A 19,141-nucleotide genomic window follows, 5' to 3' on the forward strand; every position below is an offset into this window, starting at 1 on the left:
GACCCAACTCGTGACTGTGGTAGTTAACAAACTAGATCAGTGGTTCTCAAACTTTTTTTTTCATTCCCCACTTTGATCAAGGGGGCATTCTCGAGCCCCACCTGTCCCTCATCACTCTAAGAAAGTGGTAGGTCAAGCTTAAAATTGTCAAATTTATTGAAATAATGACAAGTTCTAAATATATCCTCTTCAACAGAGTTAAAATCAGCTGGTGCTGCAGATATAATAATAAATAAATACATAACACACATATTTCTGTTTTCCAGCAAGATATTAGGAAGCATAGGCCATTTTACAGCATTGTAGCCTACAATATTCAATGAAATACCAACATGCTGCATTAAATGGATCTATAATCCAGTCATACTGAGCACTGCTGGTTGGGAAATATTTTTGAAATAAACTTTGCAGGGATGTGATGTAGGCCTACTGTTTAATACATTGGATCACAAGAGTGCCTCCCAATCAGACGTTTCAGCGATTTCGCTCAGAAATCTCAAAGGCATAATAGGCTACTGTCGTGATCGAGGCACCTGTCCCATACTCAAGTTTTTTTGGTGAATGCAGTAATCTTATTTGCTAGGTGAGGTAGGTGTTTGTCTGTTTTTCACATCAGTTCGCGCCCCACCTGGCATGTCTCCGCGACCCACAGTTTGAGAAACGCTGATTTAACCCAATCGGTGAATTAGTGAAACACAAACAGCACACAGTGAGGTGAAGCACACACTAATCCCGGCGCCTGCTACAATGGCGGCGCTCGGGGAGCAGTGAGGGGTTAGGTGCCTTGCTCAAGGGCACTTCAACCGCGGCCCACTGGTCGGGGCTCGAAACGGCAACCCTCCGGTTACAAGTCCAGAGTGCTAACCAGTGGGCCACGGCTGCCCTCATTCCCCCCTTTAACAACCTGTTTGCTCTCTGAATTGGCTTATATTGATTGTGTCACATAATTTGAAACATGCTTTTATGGTTTCAAAGTCACAAAGTTCTTTTTGTAATTAGCCTTACCAAAGAGGTTAGGTTTGCATTGCTTTTCAAAGTCAGCAGATTTTCAATCTGGAATATCTGTCAGTCAAGGTTTTGCCCATATCACTCCCTGCTTTGATGAACCTTTCTGCCCAGAGATTCTGTGCTCCTTGGGGCCCTTGTCTTAGTTTTTACTTACTCAACAAAATGTACATTGTACATTGGTTTATCATTCCCCTCATAATCCTGTGCAGGCTTATCGGAAGGACATGATACCCCCATAAAAGGCTACCTGTGAACATGTTAAAAATTAACAGTAATATATAATACGCTGTATACAGAGATGACCCACAGTAACCCAAAGTTGCTCTGAAGTCAAAGTAGAAAGTGTAAAAGAATTGACATATGTAAGTCAAAGTAGTCCCTTGTAATATAATTGGCATATGGAAGTCATAGTAGTCCCTAATAGAATTGGCATATGTAAGTCAAAGAAGTCCCCAATAAGTCATAGTAGTCCCTAATAGAATTGGCATATGTAAGTCACTGTATGAAAAGTGACTGCTACATGTAAATGTTCTAACTGTATGAGGTAAGCAGGGGGCCCTTTCCATGCCTGTGCCCAGTGGCTCATAATCCGTCCATGACCCAGGCATCATTCTGCCATGGCTTAAGCACCTTTCCATCTGCGCGTTCTGGAGGGCTGTATTACTGCAAGGTTGAGCGCCACTACAAGGTGAAACAGCATATTGCTCGATGTCGGCAGTAGTTCTTAATACATGTAGGTTACACAGAATGTCACAAATTAACATTACAGTATCAAATTTGGTGCTTAATATGCTGATACAGCTTCATGTTTTCCCCCATTGCAGTGTCACACAGTGGCATATTTCCCGACATTACCTTGTCCATGACGCTACGTTGTTAAATAGCCATGCCCTACTGGTTAGGGCTTGTAACCAAACCGTTCGATCCCTGACCCAATAGGGAAAATGTGGGCGGGGGAAGTGGTTGAGCACTGCTCTCCCATGCCCACATCCACGGCTGAAGTGCCCTTGAGCAAGGCACCTAACCCTTCACTGCTCCCCGAGCGCCGCTGTTGTTGCAGGCAGCTTACTGCGCCGGGATTAGTGTGTGCTTCACCTCACTGTGTGTACACTGTGTGCTGTGTGTGTTTGACTAATTCACGGATTGGGATAAATGCAGAGATCAAATTTCCCTCACAGGGTCAAAAGAGTATATACTTAAACCCCGTTATAATCACATACTTTGGATATTGGAGCTTACCGACTGTGCATCTTCAGTTTTAACTTAAAGGGAAACTTGGCAGGATTTCCCCCTCTGCTGGAAAAATTGTGCATTATGCTATTTCAAACTGTGGAAAAAGGTAACGATAAAGCACATGGATTTGTTTACAAGCTAGCAAAACGGTTAGCATAAGTTTGGCAGACAATGTGGATGTTACAAGGTAAGAAACACGATTTAAAACTAGTTTCTTGTTTCTCACTTATCTTTTCGGGACGGTAGTCTCAATGTTGCAAGGTTGGTTTTCCGCCTGGGGACGCTAGGGGCAGCGGGAAAAGTCACCATTTTCACCGGAACAGGTCATTTAACCATCCAAATGATTTCTAAACGGGTTTATTACGTTGAAATAGTTGCCAAGTTCCCCTTTAACGTGAAGTCATAATCCCATAGCCTACTTCCTTTGAATCTGTCCATTTCTTGTCTGCACTATTGTCGAGCAGCGTTTAAATAGATAGATAGATATGTTTAAGCATAACTGATGGATAGCAGGCCTATAGCCTATATTGTCGTTTACGTGGGTTCAATTTGTTCCTGCTGCTCATTGTCAAAACTCGAAATCGAAAGCATGACAGAGGAAGAGGGCACCAGACTAGGCCTACTTCAGTTGTTAGCCCACATTCAGAACCAAGAAACTGACATCTGGAGTCTTTCTCAGGTGTGTGTGCTCCTTTCGTGAGACAGAAAGAAAAGCTGAATAGGCTATCCCTCCTGCATGCAGGCTTTAGCGGGCGGGAGCGGGACATCATGTTACAGATGCGGGCGGGAGCGGGACTAAAAATGACACATTAATGCGGGAGCGTGACTAAAAATTACACATTAATGCGGGAGCGTGACTAAAAATGACACATTAATGCAGGAGCGGGACAGAATATTGCGGGAGCGGGACTGAAAAATCAGTAGCACTTCAGCCGTGCCTACTGGTCGGGGTTCGAACCGGCAACACTCCGGTTACAAGTCCGAAACACTAACCAGTAGGCCACGGCTGCCTAATATGGACATATAAGAGAATAATGTATAATGTAGACAAGGTAATATAAAAAACTATATCAGTGAAAGAATAGGTTGAGGTAATAGGGTCACAGCCATGGTCAAATATTGACTATAAGGTATTAAGCATCAATTACAGCCACAGTCCAGGAGGGAGGAAGGGGTTGTGCATATGTGCTAATATAGCATGTAAACAGTGTGGCAGTAAAACAGTAGACTAGTGGACAGTACATACGGAGAAGGTGGAGAGGCAGACAGAAGAAGTCTTCAGTATCTCTCCTCTACGCTTAATTGAAGCATTGAACAGTTTAATGGCCCTGGGGACAAATGACTTCCTCAGTCTGTCAGTTGTGCATGACAGTGAGCGAAGTCTCCAGCTGATCAAGCTCTTCTGTTTTGTAATAGTGCTGTGGAGTGGATGACATCCATTGTCCAAGAGGTTGATCAGTTTGTACAGGGTCCTTTTTATCTGATATTGAAGTGATGCACTCCAGTTCAGCTCCCACTACAGAGCCAGCTTTCCTTACCAGCCTGTCTAGTCGCCCAGCATCCTTCTTCTTTGTGCTTCCTCCACAGCATACCACAACATAGAAGAGGATGCTGGTATCAACAGACTGGTAGAACATCCTGAGGAGCTTACTGCAGACATTGAAGGACCACAGCCTCCTCAGGAAGTACAGCCTGCTCTGCCCTTTCTTGTAGAGTGCATCAGTATTGGCTGACCAGTCCAGTTGATTGTCCAGTTGTAAGCCCAGATACTTGTAGGTATTTACCACCTCCACATTGACCCCATCAATGGAGACTGGTAGCAGAGCGGGCTTTGACCTGCGGAAATCCACCACCATCTCCTTGGTGTTGGAGTTTATATCCTCCTCTCTCTTGATTCATTTGTTATAGAGGCTGGTATTGTTATCCCAGTCTCTCTGCTGTATTGAAAACTGCAGGTGTCAGTCTACAGCTTCATTAGCATAGATCAATTGATATTCTGAGAAGCAGCTGCCATTGAAACTTTCTTTCTCAACAGTGAGTTTTTAAATTATGGATCTACACACCTCAAGCACGTCTTGACTCTTTATAAACAAACCTCAAAGCAAAAGTGACATTTCGTAAGGGTAAATTTGTTGTTAGACTATGTGATGACACCATTTTATTGAAATTCCCCTTGGGGATCAATAAAGTATCTATCTATCTATCTATCTATCTATCTTTTACTGTAGGCCATCACTATTCAGATTAGATTAGATTAGATTCAACTTTATTGTCATTGCACAAGGACACCAAGTACAACGAAATGCAGTTAAGCATCTAACCAGTAGTGCAATCATAAAAGTGCTTAAAAAGACATAAAAACACAGAATGCAGTATGAACATGTTAGTCCATTATTAAGGTGTATTAGAATGTTCACAGAGTTTTGAGGAATCAGACAGTCTATAGACAGAATGCAGTATGGTCATATATAGTGCATTATTGAGTGCATTAATAAAGTGCATAGTGGTCAGAGGTAGACAGACAGACCAAAGTCCATGTGCAAAAGGAGACAGGACTGAGCGGGGTGGGGCAGGGGCTAGAGACAGGTCTTGGTGTTGAGCAGCGTTATGGTGTTGTGAACAAAACTGTTTCTGAGCCTGCTGGTGCGACTCCTCAGGCTCCTGTAACGTCCCCTGGATGAGAGGATGGAGAATAGTCCATGACTGGGGTGTGTGTGCTCCTTGATGATATTGTGTGCACGTCACAGACAGCGTGAGTGATGAAGGTCAGTGCACTGCAAAAACTGCTTATCTAACAAAATCTCACCAAGTGTTATTAATCTTATATCAAGATAAAAAAAACTAGTTGGTATTGTTTTCAGTATAAAGAGACTTACCTAGCGCTTCCTTGTGAAAACATTTGACTTAATTTAAAAAAAGTTTGACTTATTTTAAGACATCTCACCCTGAAAACAAGCAAATTTGGCTGCCAGTGCGTTAAGCAAATGTGTCCTAAAAACAAGCAAATTTGGCGGCCAGTGCGTTGAGCAAATTTGTCTTGATAAGACTCCTTAAAATAAGTCAAAATCTTCTTAAATTAAGTCAAAATGTTCTTTTGAGAGGGCGCTAGGTAAGTCTTTTCATACTAAAAACAATACCAAATAGATTTTTTAATCTTAATATAAGATTAATAACACTTGGTTAGATTTCATTTTTTGCAGTGTGATGGCCGGAAGTGATGTGCCAATGATTCTTTGAGCAGTTGTTTTTTTGTTGAAAAAATGAGATCTGGGCAAAATTTGATGTCTGACCTGGTCACTTGACCCCAAAAAAATCAGTCATACATACTGCATCATTGATGACTTGATTGGTCAACATGTTTTAAACACAGCAAATGACAGCAAATGCGCACTTTCATCACTGATTCTTGAGATAAGGGACAAAAGTACTTTTGAAAAGTGACAAACAAAAAATCAATACTACATTAATTTGAATTGGATATCATCATAAACATAGATCTCATCTATCATGCCTGAAAAGGAACAGGTTTTTTATTAACCACTTTTTATAAAAATTGACATTTACTGACTTAGTAACTTGTCATTTGTCAACTCCGTCGGACACATGAAAATATGTTTTTTGTGTGTTTGATCAATTCAACAACACTCTAAAGTCTTTAAGTGTGTAGAAATGGTGTGCCTTAGCAAGGTTTAGTGATAAATTGCATTATATACACTTTTAATATCATTTTACATTGTTTTGAAATAAGCCATTTTAAATTATCATAATTTAGTTTACTATTTTTTAATTTTTAATATATACAATTAGTGGTTTTGTGCACACAAGACACTGATGTACAATTGTACATTAGTAAAGCAGTACTCTGATGTGCATGCTTTCACAAACTTTTGTGAACAATCTTAGCACTTTAAACATTGACTGTTTTGAAGTGCATGTAGGCAATATTGTATAAAAATAATAATAATTGTGATATCATTACAATTTGATGGGGGGGTGGGTTCATGTAGGTGGGCCCTATGACCCCAAAGTATGCTTTGACTGGGCCTCAGGTCAAAGAAGTTTGAGAAAGGCTGATGTAGACGACAAAGCAGCAAGGAGGCGTCGTGTTATCATTTAAACAAGTTTTATAACAAGGTCGATGAGGGTGGGAAAAATCGTACATTTCTGTGCAAACTTTGCCCACACTTCAGTCACATTGTCTTTTAAGAAAATGCAGTCCATTTTTCGGTTCCAGCAGCCAACAACCTCAGAACTGACCCTTCAGGCCTCTCAGGAGGCGCTGGCCTTTAACCGCAGCCAGAAGAGAGTCAGCAGAAATTTGATTGCCTTTAAAAAATCTGACTTCTTAAAAAATCTTAAACTGGCTGCAATACGTGATTATTTCTGAGATTCTGATACGTTTTTAACCATGACCTATACACAGTTCTGGTTTGAAAATGTATCTCTTAAAATAATCACTTTATGCCGTCAGCTTAAGATGGCTTACTAGCAACTAACTAATTACCCTAGCAACAACCTAGAAACCACCCCTGTAATGTCAACCTAGCGACCACCATAGCAACCAGCATAGCAACCACGTTATTTATGCGTTTTAGCTTATTGGATGTTGCGTTAATGCAGATAACTTTTGATCCGTGTGCCCGATTTTCATAAATGAGGTACGGTCGGAATCCTTGGATGAGGCCGAGTTCCATGCCACTGATCAAACCCACTCTTGCAGTTCCTCGGAACCGCAATTCTAGTTAGTGGGTTTGATCCAGCAAGCCCACAGCAGTGGGTTTGATCCAGCAAGCCATGCTGTGGGCTTGCGGAGCAAGCCCACTATTGTTCTTCTTAAGTTTTCTTATTATTATTAGTGGGTTTGATCCAGCAAGACCACAGCATGGCTGAAATGGCTATTGTTCTTCTTAAGTTTTCTTATTAGTGGGTTTGATCCAGCAAGCCCACTATTGTTCTTCTTAAGTTTACTTATTATTAGTGGGTTTGATCCAGCAAGCCCACTATTGTTCTTCTTAAGTTTACTTTATTAGTGGGTTTGATCCAGCAAGACCACAGCATGGCTTTGCCATGCTGTGGGCTTGCGGAGCAAGCCCACTATTGTTCTTCTTAAGTTTTCTTATTATTAGTGGGTTTGATCCAGCAAGCCCATGCTGTGGGCTTGCGGAGCAAGCCCACTATTGTTCTTCTTAAGTTTACTTTATTAGTGGGTTTGATCCAGCAAGCCCACTATTGTTCTTCTTAAGTTTACTTATTAGTGGGTTTGATCCAGCAAGACCACAGCATGGCTGAAATGGCTATTGTTCTTCTTAAGTTTTCTTATTAGTGGGTTTGATCCAGCAAGCCCACTATTGTTCTTCTTAAGTTTACTTATTATTAGTGGGTTTGATCCAGCAAGCCCACTATTGTTCTTCTTAAGTTTACTTTATTAGTGGGTTTGATCCAGCAAGACCACAGCATGGCTTTGCCATGCTGTGGGCTTGCGGAGCAAGCCCACTATTGTTCTTCTTAAGTTTTCTTATTATTAGTGGGTTTGATCCAGCAAGCCCATGCTGTGGGCTTGCGGAGCAAGCCCACTATTGTTCTTCTTAAGTTTACTTTATTAGTGGGTTTGATCCAGCAAGCCCACTATTGTTCTTCTTAAGTTTACTTATTATTATTATATCTTCCTATTCACCCACTTTTTGGCCGAACTACTGCTCCTAGACCGTTTGAGCTATCGACGCGGTTCGAACTCCAAAAATTCAGGCCCGAACCGGTGTAACTTGCTTGTTGATTTCGTGTCGCTGGCCCTTGTCGTTTTCGCGGTATTCACGTTTTTCTGCGTTTTTTGGGCCCATTGAAATGAATGGCGGAATGTTCAGAATTCAAATTTCGATTGTGACATCACAGCTCTAATTGCTTAAGCTTGCACCTGGAAGAGTTCTAAGCCACCTGGCAGAGCTCTAATGGGCTGGGCTGGGCTGTCTGTGTATATGAAGGTGTGTGCATGTAACTTTTGACCAGTATGTCCGATTTTCATGAATGAGGTACCGTTGGAATCCTTGAATGAAGCCCAGTTTAATGCCTTGCCAGCACTAAGTGTAAAGGTAATGTAAAAAAAGATGAGACAGCGCGAAGCGCTGTCTCATCTTTTTTTTAAAGCCAAACCATGTTGATACAGGTCATTAAAAAAAATATATATATATATTTTCCAAATCCATTCAGCCCAGTTCAATGCCTTGCCAGCACCAGTTGTAAAGGTCATGTAAAAAAAGATGAGACAGCGCTTCGCTGTAAAGGTGTAAAGGTCATGTAAAAAAAGCCAAACCATGTTCATATAGGTCATTAAAAAAATAAATAAAGTATTTCACCAATCCATTCAGCCCAGTCCTATACCCAGCTAGCTCTATTTGAACTTAGTCATGTGTACAGTTGTATAGATTATTACATTGAGAAACACACTTACATATAGATATCATGCATATCCACGCAGCATTACTAATCAAGTTACTCATCGTTGCCCAGCAAGAAGTCCACAATCAATTCAATTGTCTTGCCACGATCTGTGGAGCTTACAGACAACGTTATATTACTATAGGTTCTGTATGCTATTTAAAGCCCACCTAACGCTGAGTCCCTTCTAGACGGTGTGTTGCAATGCATTCTGGGTGCTGTGCTGTGATTCGACGGCTCGTCACCTGACCCACCAAACAACAACTCTCTGGGATGTGGCAAATATCGCGTAAAAACCTTGTTGCCAGAACAACAGGGAAAAGGCAACAGGATAGCAGCAGGAAAGATACACAGGATACACACGGAATTTTGATGGACGTCCTTATCAGTCTATGGTCTAACTTATAAACGTGTCGGGTCAACGTCAACGATAAGTAAGTTAGGCTAACGTAAACGTTAGCTATTTGCTGTTGTCATATGCTAGTGCTATATGCTTTAGGCTACGTGATGGCCATTTATCACACTAATTTTAGGTACTACTTTTACAAGGTCTGTAGTTCTGTCAAAATGTATCTTATCGTTGAACAGACTACAAGGTTATCTTCCTTAGACTTCGTAGATGTAGTTACTACAATTTGGAAGCGAATTTCGAAGTGTAAATATGGTTTTAGTGTGTAAACAGACCAACCGCGATTTTGCAATGAAGTTAATGGAGCCTTTTATGTAGGGCTTCTAGGCTACTTTCACGAAGTCTGTAGTTCTGTCAAAATGTATCGTATCGTTGAACAGACTACAAGGTTATCTTCCTTAGACTTCGTAGATGTAGTTACTACAATTTGGAAGCGAATTTCGAAGTGTAAATATGGTTTTAGTGTGTAAACAGACCAACCGCGATTTTGCAATGAAGTGAATATGGAGCCTTTTATGTAGGACTACTAGGCTACTTTCACGAAGTCTGTAGTTCTGTCAAAATTGATCTTATCTATGAACAGACTACATGGTTATCTTCTTTAGACTTTGTAGATGTAGTTATTACAGTTTGGAAGCGACATTCGAAGTGCAAATATGGTTTAAATGTGTAAACAAGACGCCTGATGTTTAATATATGTTAATGAATGGGCACAGTATTATTGTGTACAGTATTGGGCTATCAGTAGTATGTAAACAGTTCATGTGTTATGTGATTTACATAAACTAACAACAGAAATGTTAAAAGCTGGTATTGTGTTTCCTGAATTCTTACATTCAGGCATTCAAATGAAATGTAATTAAATAGCATATCAATCATGCAACAATGCAAAAACAATGAAACTAGTGTAGGCCTAATTATATTTTACATTAGTAAAGCAGTACTCTGATGTGCATGCTTTCACAAACTGTTGTAAACAATCTTAGCACTTTAAACATTGACTGTTTTGAAGTGCATGTAGGCAATATAGTATAAAAATAATAATTGTGATATCATTACAATTTGATAGGGGTTGGGAGGAGGGGGTGGGTTCATGTAGGTGGGCCCTATGACCCCAAAGTATGCCTTGACTGGGCCTCAGGTCAAAGAAGTTTGAGAAATGCTGATGTAGACAACAAAGCAGCAAGGAGGTGTCGTGTGATCATTTAAACAAGTTTTATGACAAGGTCGATGAGGGTGGGAAAAATCGTACATTTCTGTGCAAACTTTGCCCGCACTTCAGTCACATTGTCTTTTAAGAAAATGCAGTCCTTTTTTCGGTTCCAGCAGCCAACAACCTCAGAACTGACCCTTCAGGCCTCTCAGCAGGCGCTGGCCTTTAACCGCAGCCAGAAGAGAGTCAGCAGAAATTTGATTGCCTTTAAAAAATCTGACTTCTTAAAAAATCTTAAACTGGCTGCATTGCGTGATTATTTCTGAGATTCTGATACGTTTTTAACCATGACCTATACACAGTTCTGGTTTGAAAATGTATCTCTTAAAATAATCACTTTATGCAGTCAGCTTAAGATGGCTTACTAGCAACTAACTAATTACCCTAGCAACAACCTAGAAACCACCCCTGTAATGTCAACCTAGCGACCACCATAGCAACCGGCATAGCAACCATGTTATTTATGCGTTTTAGCTTATTGGATGTTGCGTTAATGCAGACAACTTTTGATCCGTGTGCCCGATTTTCATAAATGAGGTACCGTTGGAATCCTTGGATGAGGCCGAGTTCCGTGCCACTGATCAAACCCACTCTTGCAGTTCCTCGGAACCGCAATTCTAGTTATTATTATTATTATATCTTCCTATTCACCCACTTTTTGGCCGAACTACTGCTCCTAGACCGTTTGAGCTATCGACGCGGTTCGAACTCCAAAAATTCAGGCCCGAACCGGTGTAACTTGCTTGTTGATTTCGTGTCGCTGGCCCTTGTCGTTTTCGCGGTATTCACGTTTTTCTGCGTTTTTTGGGCCCATTGAAATGAATGGCGGAATGTTCAGAATTCAAATTTCGATTGTGACATCACAGCTCTAATTGCTTAAGCTTGCACCTGGAAGAGTTCTAAGCCACCTGGCAGAGCTCTAATGGGCTGGGCTGGGCTGTCTGTGTATATGAAGGTGTGTGCATGTAACTTTTGACACGTATGTCCGATTTTCATAAATGAGGTACCGTTGGAATCCTTGGACGAGGCCGAGTTCCATGCCCCTGATCAAACCCACTCTTGCAGTTCCTCGGAACCGCAATTCTAGTTTATTTATTATTCCTGTTCACCCACTTTTTGGCCGAACTACTGCTCCTAGACCGTTTGAGCTATCGACGCGGTTCGAACTCCAAAAATTCAGGCCCGAACCGGTGTAACTTGCTTGTTGATTTCGTGTCGCTGGCACTTGTCGTTTTCGCGGTATTCCCGTTTTTCTGCGTTTTTGGGCCCCATTGAAATGAATGGCGGAATGTTCAAGGATTCTAATTCGATTGTGACATCACAGCTCTAATTGCTTAAGCTTGCACCTGGAAGAGTTCTAAGCCACCTGGCAGAGCTCTAATGGGCTGGGCTGGGCTGTCTGTGTATATGAAGGTGTGTGCATGTAACTTTTGACCCGTATGTCCGATTTTCATGAATGAGGTACCGTTGGAATCCTTGAATGAAGCCCAGTTCAATGCCTTGCCAGCACTAAGTGTAAAGGTAATGTAAAAAAAGATGAGACAGCGCGAAGCGCTGTCTCATCTTTTTTTTAAAGCCAAACCATGTTGATACAGGTCATTAAAAAATATATATATATATTTTCCAAATCCATTCAGCCCAGTTCAATGCCTTGCCAGCACTTCGCGCTGTCTCCTCTTTTTTTTAAAGCCAAACCATGTTCATATAGGTCATTAAAAAAATAAATAAATAAAGTATTTCACCAATCCATTCAGCCCAGTCCTATACCCAGCTAACTCCATTTGAACTTAGTCATGTGTACAGTTGTATAGATTATTACATTGAGAAACACACTTTCATACAGATATCATGCATATCCACGCAGCATTACTAATCATGTTACTCATCGTTGCCCAGCAAGAAGTCCACAATCAATTCAATTGTCTTGCCACGATCTGTGGAGCTTACAGACAACGTTATATTACTATAGGTTCTGTATGCTATTTAAAGCCGACCTAACGCTGAGTCCCTTCTAGACGGTGTGTTGCAATGCATTCTGGGTGCTGTGCTGTGATTCGACGGCTCGTCACCTGACCCACCAAACAACAACTCTCTGGGATGTGGCAAATATCGCGTAAAAACCTTGTTGCCGGAACAACAGGGAAAAGGCAACAGGATAGCAGCACGAAAGATACACAGGATACACACGGAATTTTGATGGACGTCCTTATCAGTCTATGGTCTAACTTATAAACGTGTCGGGTCAACGTCAACGATAAGTAAGTTAGGCTAACGTAAACGTTAGCTATTTGCTGTTGCAGGGCTGCCAACTTTTCAAAAAACCTTGGAGTGAGATTTGGTGGGGCCAACCAAAATTTTGGTGCGTAAATTTTTGTTTGGCTCATTCAGCATTATACCGTACAGTTAAAAAAAACGTATACATCAGTGGTTCTCAGGTGTAGGGACCAGGCATGGACAGATTATGAGCTTTCGGGCCCCTGGGCCCAGATGTATTAAGGGCTCCCCACTAATTGTCGCATATGTGGAAGGGGGGTTTGGGGGTACTCCCCCAGAATTTTTTAAATTTGTTTAACTCATTGAATGCCAAGCTGTTTTCGGGAGCTTTGTCCTAGAGTGCCAGCAATCTAGACCATTGCTGATGATTTGTGTACAGCCACAGCATATTCTGTGTTATAGCTATGAACACGTACAATAGCTCGATTAAAAGGTGAGACTTTAAGCTCTCAGTGCGTGCAAACCGTGTATTTCTACACGCCTCCGTTCCTGAGAAATCCCAAGCTAAACAGTGGCTAGTTTTCATCAAAATCGCTGTTTTTTTCTAGAAATGGAGATAAACGTCTTTCATGAAATATGAAGTGTTGCCTGTTACTTACTCGTGTAAACATTCCAGGAAGTGATCAGTGAGACCTGGCGAGACTGCCACCTCGTGATAGACCCACGAAAATGGCCTGGTTTTGACCTGACGTGCATGCGTCACTGATTCGACCCAAAGCGGCAACCGAGTTATGATAAAATGTCCAGATAAAATGTCCAGATTGTCCGTTTTCATGAGTTTCACGATCGTCATATAGTTCATTTCTATTCATCACAGAGTTCCCAAAATCACATATAAGGTGTATTAGAGTGTCTAGTTTCGTAATTAAAAAAAAAAGCTAAAAACGTAATATTACGTTTTTGGCACTCAACGCATGGGAAGGAAAAACGTAATATTACGTTTTTGGCACTCAATGAGTTAATGTGATTTCCTGTATTCTGGTGCATTTTGGGGATGGGCAATACTAAATTCAATCAGATTCATAGCCTACATCCTGATGTGTTGATATTGAGGCAATGATTCCATGCAAAGGCTTGGGCTTCAGGGCCCCCTGACACCTTGGGCCCCTGGGTCTGGGCCCGGAAGGCCCGTGCAGTAATCCATCCCTGGGACCAGGGTCCCAGAGTTATATGAACATTGGTATCAAAGGGATCTAGCCTACTACTAGGACCATGGGCGTCGGAGGCATTGTGAAAGTGGGTTGGACATTTCAATGTGGGGTATGGGGGTCCTCCCCCAGAATTTTTTTTTTGGACTAGATGCAATTTCCTGAATTTTGGTACATTTTAACAGGTTATTTAGATACTTCTATATAACAAAATAAAGCCAGCCTACGAAATTAATAAAAAGTAAATCATGCATAATTTAAAAATAACTCAATAGGCTACTTGGCTACGCAATAAGGTTTCCATTACAGCACCGCGGACGTTCAATGAACGCATGAAAGCGGATGGTTTGTTTGAAATCCCGACACTCTTTCAACTACATGGAACGTAATAGTGATCATCAAATACCTCCCCAGATTTCAGTGCCCATCAGTCCCAACATTTAACAATAAAATCAAACAGTCCAAAAGTAAATTAAATATCAAACTAAACCGAAAATGTCATGCTTTTGAAGGCCTACCAGTATGCCGCTCCAAAAAACGCATGTCTCAAAATAAAACTCGCATAAGAAATAAAGGGCTATCTCGAATACAATCCTGCTCTTAAAGGCCTGTACTTTGTCTTAAGACCCCGGCCATAATTTTGAGGATTTACAGTATCTAAGTAGACAAACTGGCTTCAGATATCCAACAGAGTGAATAGAGATTGTGCAGTCTTAGCTGTGGTTAGTGACGTGATGCTGTTAATGGGGAGTTTTACATAGCCTAGCGTAAACCTATAGGTTATTATTTATTTGGCGTACCTATAAGGCTTTTTACCTTATCAAAAGTGAGGGGGACGACTGATCTCTTCAACACTGCGGGAGATTTGGCGCTTGTCACTGTGTGTGTGACAGAAGCGGAATGGGAGAATGCGTGTAACAAAAAAAGTTTATGATCGATTTACGCGCAAATGGGAGAATCCAATGAAAATGACAATGAAGCACTAAACAGATGCTGAAAACAGCACTGGTATTTCGCACGGCAAAAGTGTGTGTGTGTGTGTGTGTGGGGGGGGGTCCAAACTAACAATTTTAAAAAGTGGGTGGGTGTTTTGTAAGAATTTAAGAAGTGTTTGTATATTTTAACTTTTAAATGCATCAATCAGGTGCACTTTCAAAATAAATTCAGAGGTCAGACTTGCTTATTTTTATGGAAATATTTGTGCTGTAGCCTAAGCTATTTTGCACTTCAGAATTATAACCATGCACACACAGGTGGAATAGTTATAGTGATATTGCAATAAGTTCACAACCACAAAAACATGCTACATTTCACAGTTCAGAAATGTTCAAAAATGTGTGTACATTTCAGCACTCCATGAAATTATGCAGAAGTGGTCCCCTGTTATTCAGCTAGTTTATTTAAGATAATATATTGGTCATTGTAATGGCCATAGCCTATAGCCTACATGCTATTCCTTTTTCAGGATGTACCCATATCTGCATGATGTGAATGTTTGCATATGGCTTATGTCAGGCTCTATATCAATATTTGTGTCTCATTATTTGATTTTCTTCATATTTTTGTATTAATGTCACTAGGAAGCATGCCAATATAAATATATTCATTTATCTGTAATGGGATTGTCTGGAACCTGACAATATAAGAACCATGATAGTGGGATAATCTATGGCTGAGCAATTTACAAAAATGTATGTAGGCCTACTGACAAATAGTTTACATTAGAATACATTATAATTTCGCCCCAATGAGGCTATGTAGAAATATGTTGCAATTTCAAAACCGGATTACTCAGGAACCACTTATTGCACAGAGGCATGCTTTATATCCTCGTATTCGGTAAGTTTGCTGTTTATTGTGAAATAGGGGTTTCCACGTGTTGTGTGAAGGGTTAGTGAAATATTAAACCGAGAGTAATGGGTAAATGCAAATATGATTAGCCTAAATTGCACGTCGGTTCAATGTTAATTCTCTCGCGAACCTTTTATCACAGCAACTTGGCGCTAATATCATTGGAAAGCTTAGATTCCGCACGTTCACATGATGTGTGATATCATATGTATTAGTTTAGTTTAGTTGAACCTCATCTGCCAGGTATTTGACCTACCAGGTTGACACTTCAGCGTGAAAAATACTCAATAATACTTAAAGCATACCTGAAGCCGGGGAAATGCGGGGGGGATGCGCCTGGGATGGCTTCTAAAGTAGCATCGCAAATGAGAGAACATTTTGAAAATTCCACAGACAGGGGGTGCTCTTGAACCCTCTCACCGTCTCTGAAACCATAACCGTGGCTCAAAAGGTAGATCTACAGATAGGCTAAAGTCATTTTTCAGGCATCTGACCGACCGGGTTGACACTTCAGCGTGAGAAATCGGGGGTGTGGCGTGTGAGCGTGTGAAACTAATCAAATGCGTGTGTCTCACGGCCAATGCGTGAGAGTTGGCACCTATGCTGTTGTCATATGCTAGTGCTATATGCTTTAGGCTACGTGATGGCCATTTATCACACTAATTTTAGGTACTACTTTTACGAGGTCTGTAGTTCTGTCAAAATGTATCTTATCGTTGAACAGACTACAAGGTTATCTTCCTTAGACTTCGTAGATGTAGTTACTACAATTTGAAAGCGAATTTCGAAGTGTAAATATGGTTTTAGTGTGTAAACAGACCAACCGCGATTTTGCAATGAAGTTAATGGAGCCTTTTATGTAGGGCTTCTAGGCTACTTTCACGAAGTCTGTAGTTCTGTAGTTCTGTCAAAATGTATCTTATCTATGAACAGACTACAAGGTTATCTTCCTTAGACTTCGTAGATGTAGTTACTACAATTTGGAAGCGAATTTCGAAGTGTAAATATGGTTTTAGTGTGTAAACAGACCAACCGCGATTTTGCAATGAAGTTAATGGAGCCTTTTATGTAGGACTACTAGGCTACTTTCACGAAGTCTGTAGTTCTGTCAAAATTGATCTTATCTATGAACAGACTACATGGTTATCTTCTTTAGACTTTGTAGATGTAGTTATTACAGTTTGGAAGCGAAATTCGAAGTGCAAATATGGTTTAAATGTGTAAACAAGACGCCTGATGTTTAATATATGTTAATGAATGGGCACAGTATTATTGTGTACAGTAATGGGCTATCAGTAGTATGTAAACAGTTCATGTGTTATGTGATTTACATAAACTAACAACAGAAATGTTAAAAGCTGGTATTGTGTTTCCTGAATTCTTACATTCAGGCATTCAAATGAAATGTAATTAAATAGCATATCAATCATGCAACAATGCAAAAACAATGAAACTAGTGTAGGCCTAATTATATTTTACATTAGTAAAGCAGTACTCTGATGTGCATGCTTTCACAAACTTTTGTAAACAATCTTAGCACTTTAAACATTGACTGTTTTGAAGTGCATGTAGGCAATATAGTATAAAAATAATAATTGTGATATCATTACAATTTGATAGGGGTTGGGAGGAGGGGGTGGGTTCATGTAGGTGGGCCCTATGACCCCAAAGTATGCCTTGACTGGGCCTCAGGTCAAAGAAGTTTGAGAAATGCTGATGTAGACGACAAAGCAGCAAGGAGTCGTCGTGTGATCATTTAAACAAGTTTTATGACAAGGTCGATGAGGGTGGGAAAAATCGTACATTTCTGTGCAAACTTTGCCCGCACTTCAGTCACATTGTCTTTTAAGAAAATGCAGTCCATTTTTCGGTTCCAGCAGCCAACAACCTCAGAACTGACCCTTCAGGCCTCTCAGGAGGCGCTGGCCTTTAACCGCAGCCAGAAGAGAGTCAGCAGAAATTTGATTGCCTTTAAAAAATCTGACTTCTTAAAAAATCTTAAACTGGCTGCATTACGTGATTATTTCTGAGATTCTGATACGTTTTTAACCATGACCTATACACAGTTCTGGTTTGAAAATGTATCTCTTAAAATAATCACTTTATGCAGTCAGCTTAAGATGGCTTACTAGCAACTAACTAATTACCCTAGCAACAACCTAGAAACCACCCCTGTAATGTCAACCTAGCGACCACCATAGCAACCAGCATAGCAACCATGTTATTTGCGTTTTAGCTTATTCCTTGCAATCCTTGGATGAGGCCGAGTTCCATGCCACTAATCAAACCCACTCTTGCAGTTCCTCGGAACCGCAATTCTAGTTTGTGTTGCTCTTTTGTTAATTTCTTAACCTTTTCTTTCAATGCTTTTATCTCCCTTGCGTGTCTTTTCCTGGTTTTTCTCCTCTCTCTCTCTCAGCTGCAAGGGCACGCTGGGTTGAAGTAGGCTCCTCAACAGCCTGGTCCAGAGGACATTCTGGTGGGGTGTCTATTTCATTTAGCCATCTATTCTGCATAGCTCTGGACCTTTTCTTTGCTTTCCTCCAATACTAATTGCGGTGCCTTTTTGCTCTGGGTCCTAATTCTACTACTTGTTTTACTTTTTTGTTTTGGACCCTGTCCTTCCATCTCTGTCTCTCCTTTTCTAACTGCTGTTAACTGTCCCTTCTGCTTTCTGGGTCACTGTTAATTCTTCCTCTCCCTTTTCTCTGGTCCTGTTTCTTTGTTTTTGCTCCTGTCTGCCTAGATTACAGATAAAATCAATACTTTTTCTGAGTTATTATTATAAGTTATTTGGCATTTGGGTATATTAAGATGTTTTAAGTCAATCAACATGCATACTTAGATCATATTATCATGTTATGTAGTCGTTATACATTACTTAATGAGTATTTGGGAGCACTTTTCCACTCCGTCAGCTTACATGTCAACACCGTCAGACAAAATATCTGACAGAGTTGACGTCTGACGGAGTTGACAGAACAACATGTTTTTTTTAACTTAATCATGTGTAGTAGATGGTAGCCATTTTGATTTTCCTCAGTTGCCACTAAACTAAGCCAAAATACCAACTTTTATTTCAAACTTCTTGATTGAATTCAGCTCTACTTTGAAGACAGTGTTGACACATAAAAGCTGTGATCACAGGGATTTCAACTTTCAACGCTGAATATTTATTTTTTTAAAAAACACTTATGAGACCATGTGTTGGACTGCTGCATCCATCAACAGAAAGAAGTCAAAGGGGGTCCTCAGGGTTAAAGGTGACCAAAATATGCCTGATTTATTTCAAATTTGAAAAATATCTGACGGAGTTGACATGAATTGAGGACAGATTTTGAAAGGCTGTTGTTAATGTATAAAATAATGCAATGTTCACGTTAAGTATTTTGTGATTGTGATTTTAAGCCATCCAATTAACCTCATAATCATATTTGTGCATTTTGGGCATTTTAAAACACTTTATTTTTGCAGTTTGATACTGTAGCCTCTGCGGAGGACGAGTTCATTTGCATGGGCTTTCATAGTACAGTGCCGGTATTTTATGAAATTACTATGAAATAATATAAATAT

Source organism: Alosa pseudoharengus, unplaced genomic scaffold, assembly GCF_046254945.1.
Source record: "Alosa pseudoharengus isolate Yale_2024_CS ecotype anadromous, Long Island Sound unplaced genomic scaffold, YU_APseudo_1.1 YU_APseudo_1.1_scf_21, whole genome shotgun sequence".
Taxonomy (NCBI): domain Eukaryota; kingdom Metazoa; phylum Chordata; class Actinopteri; order Clupeiformes; family Clupeidae; genus Alosa; species Alosa pseudoharengus.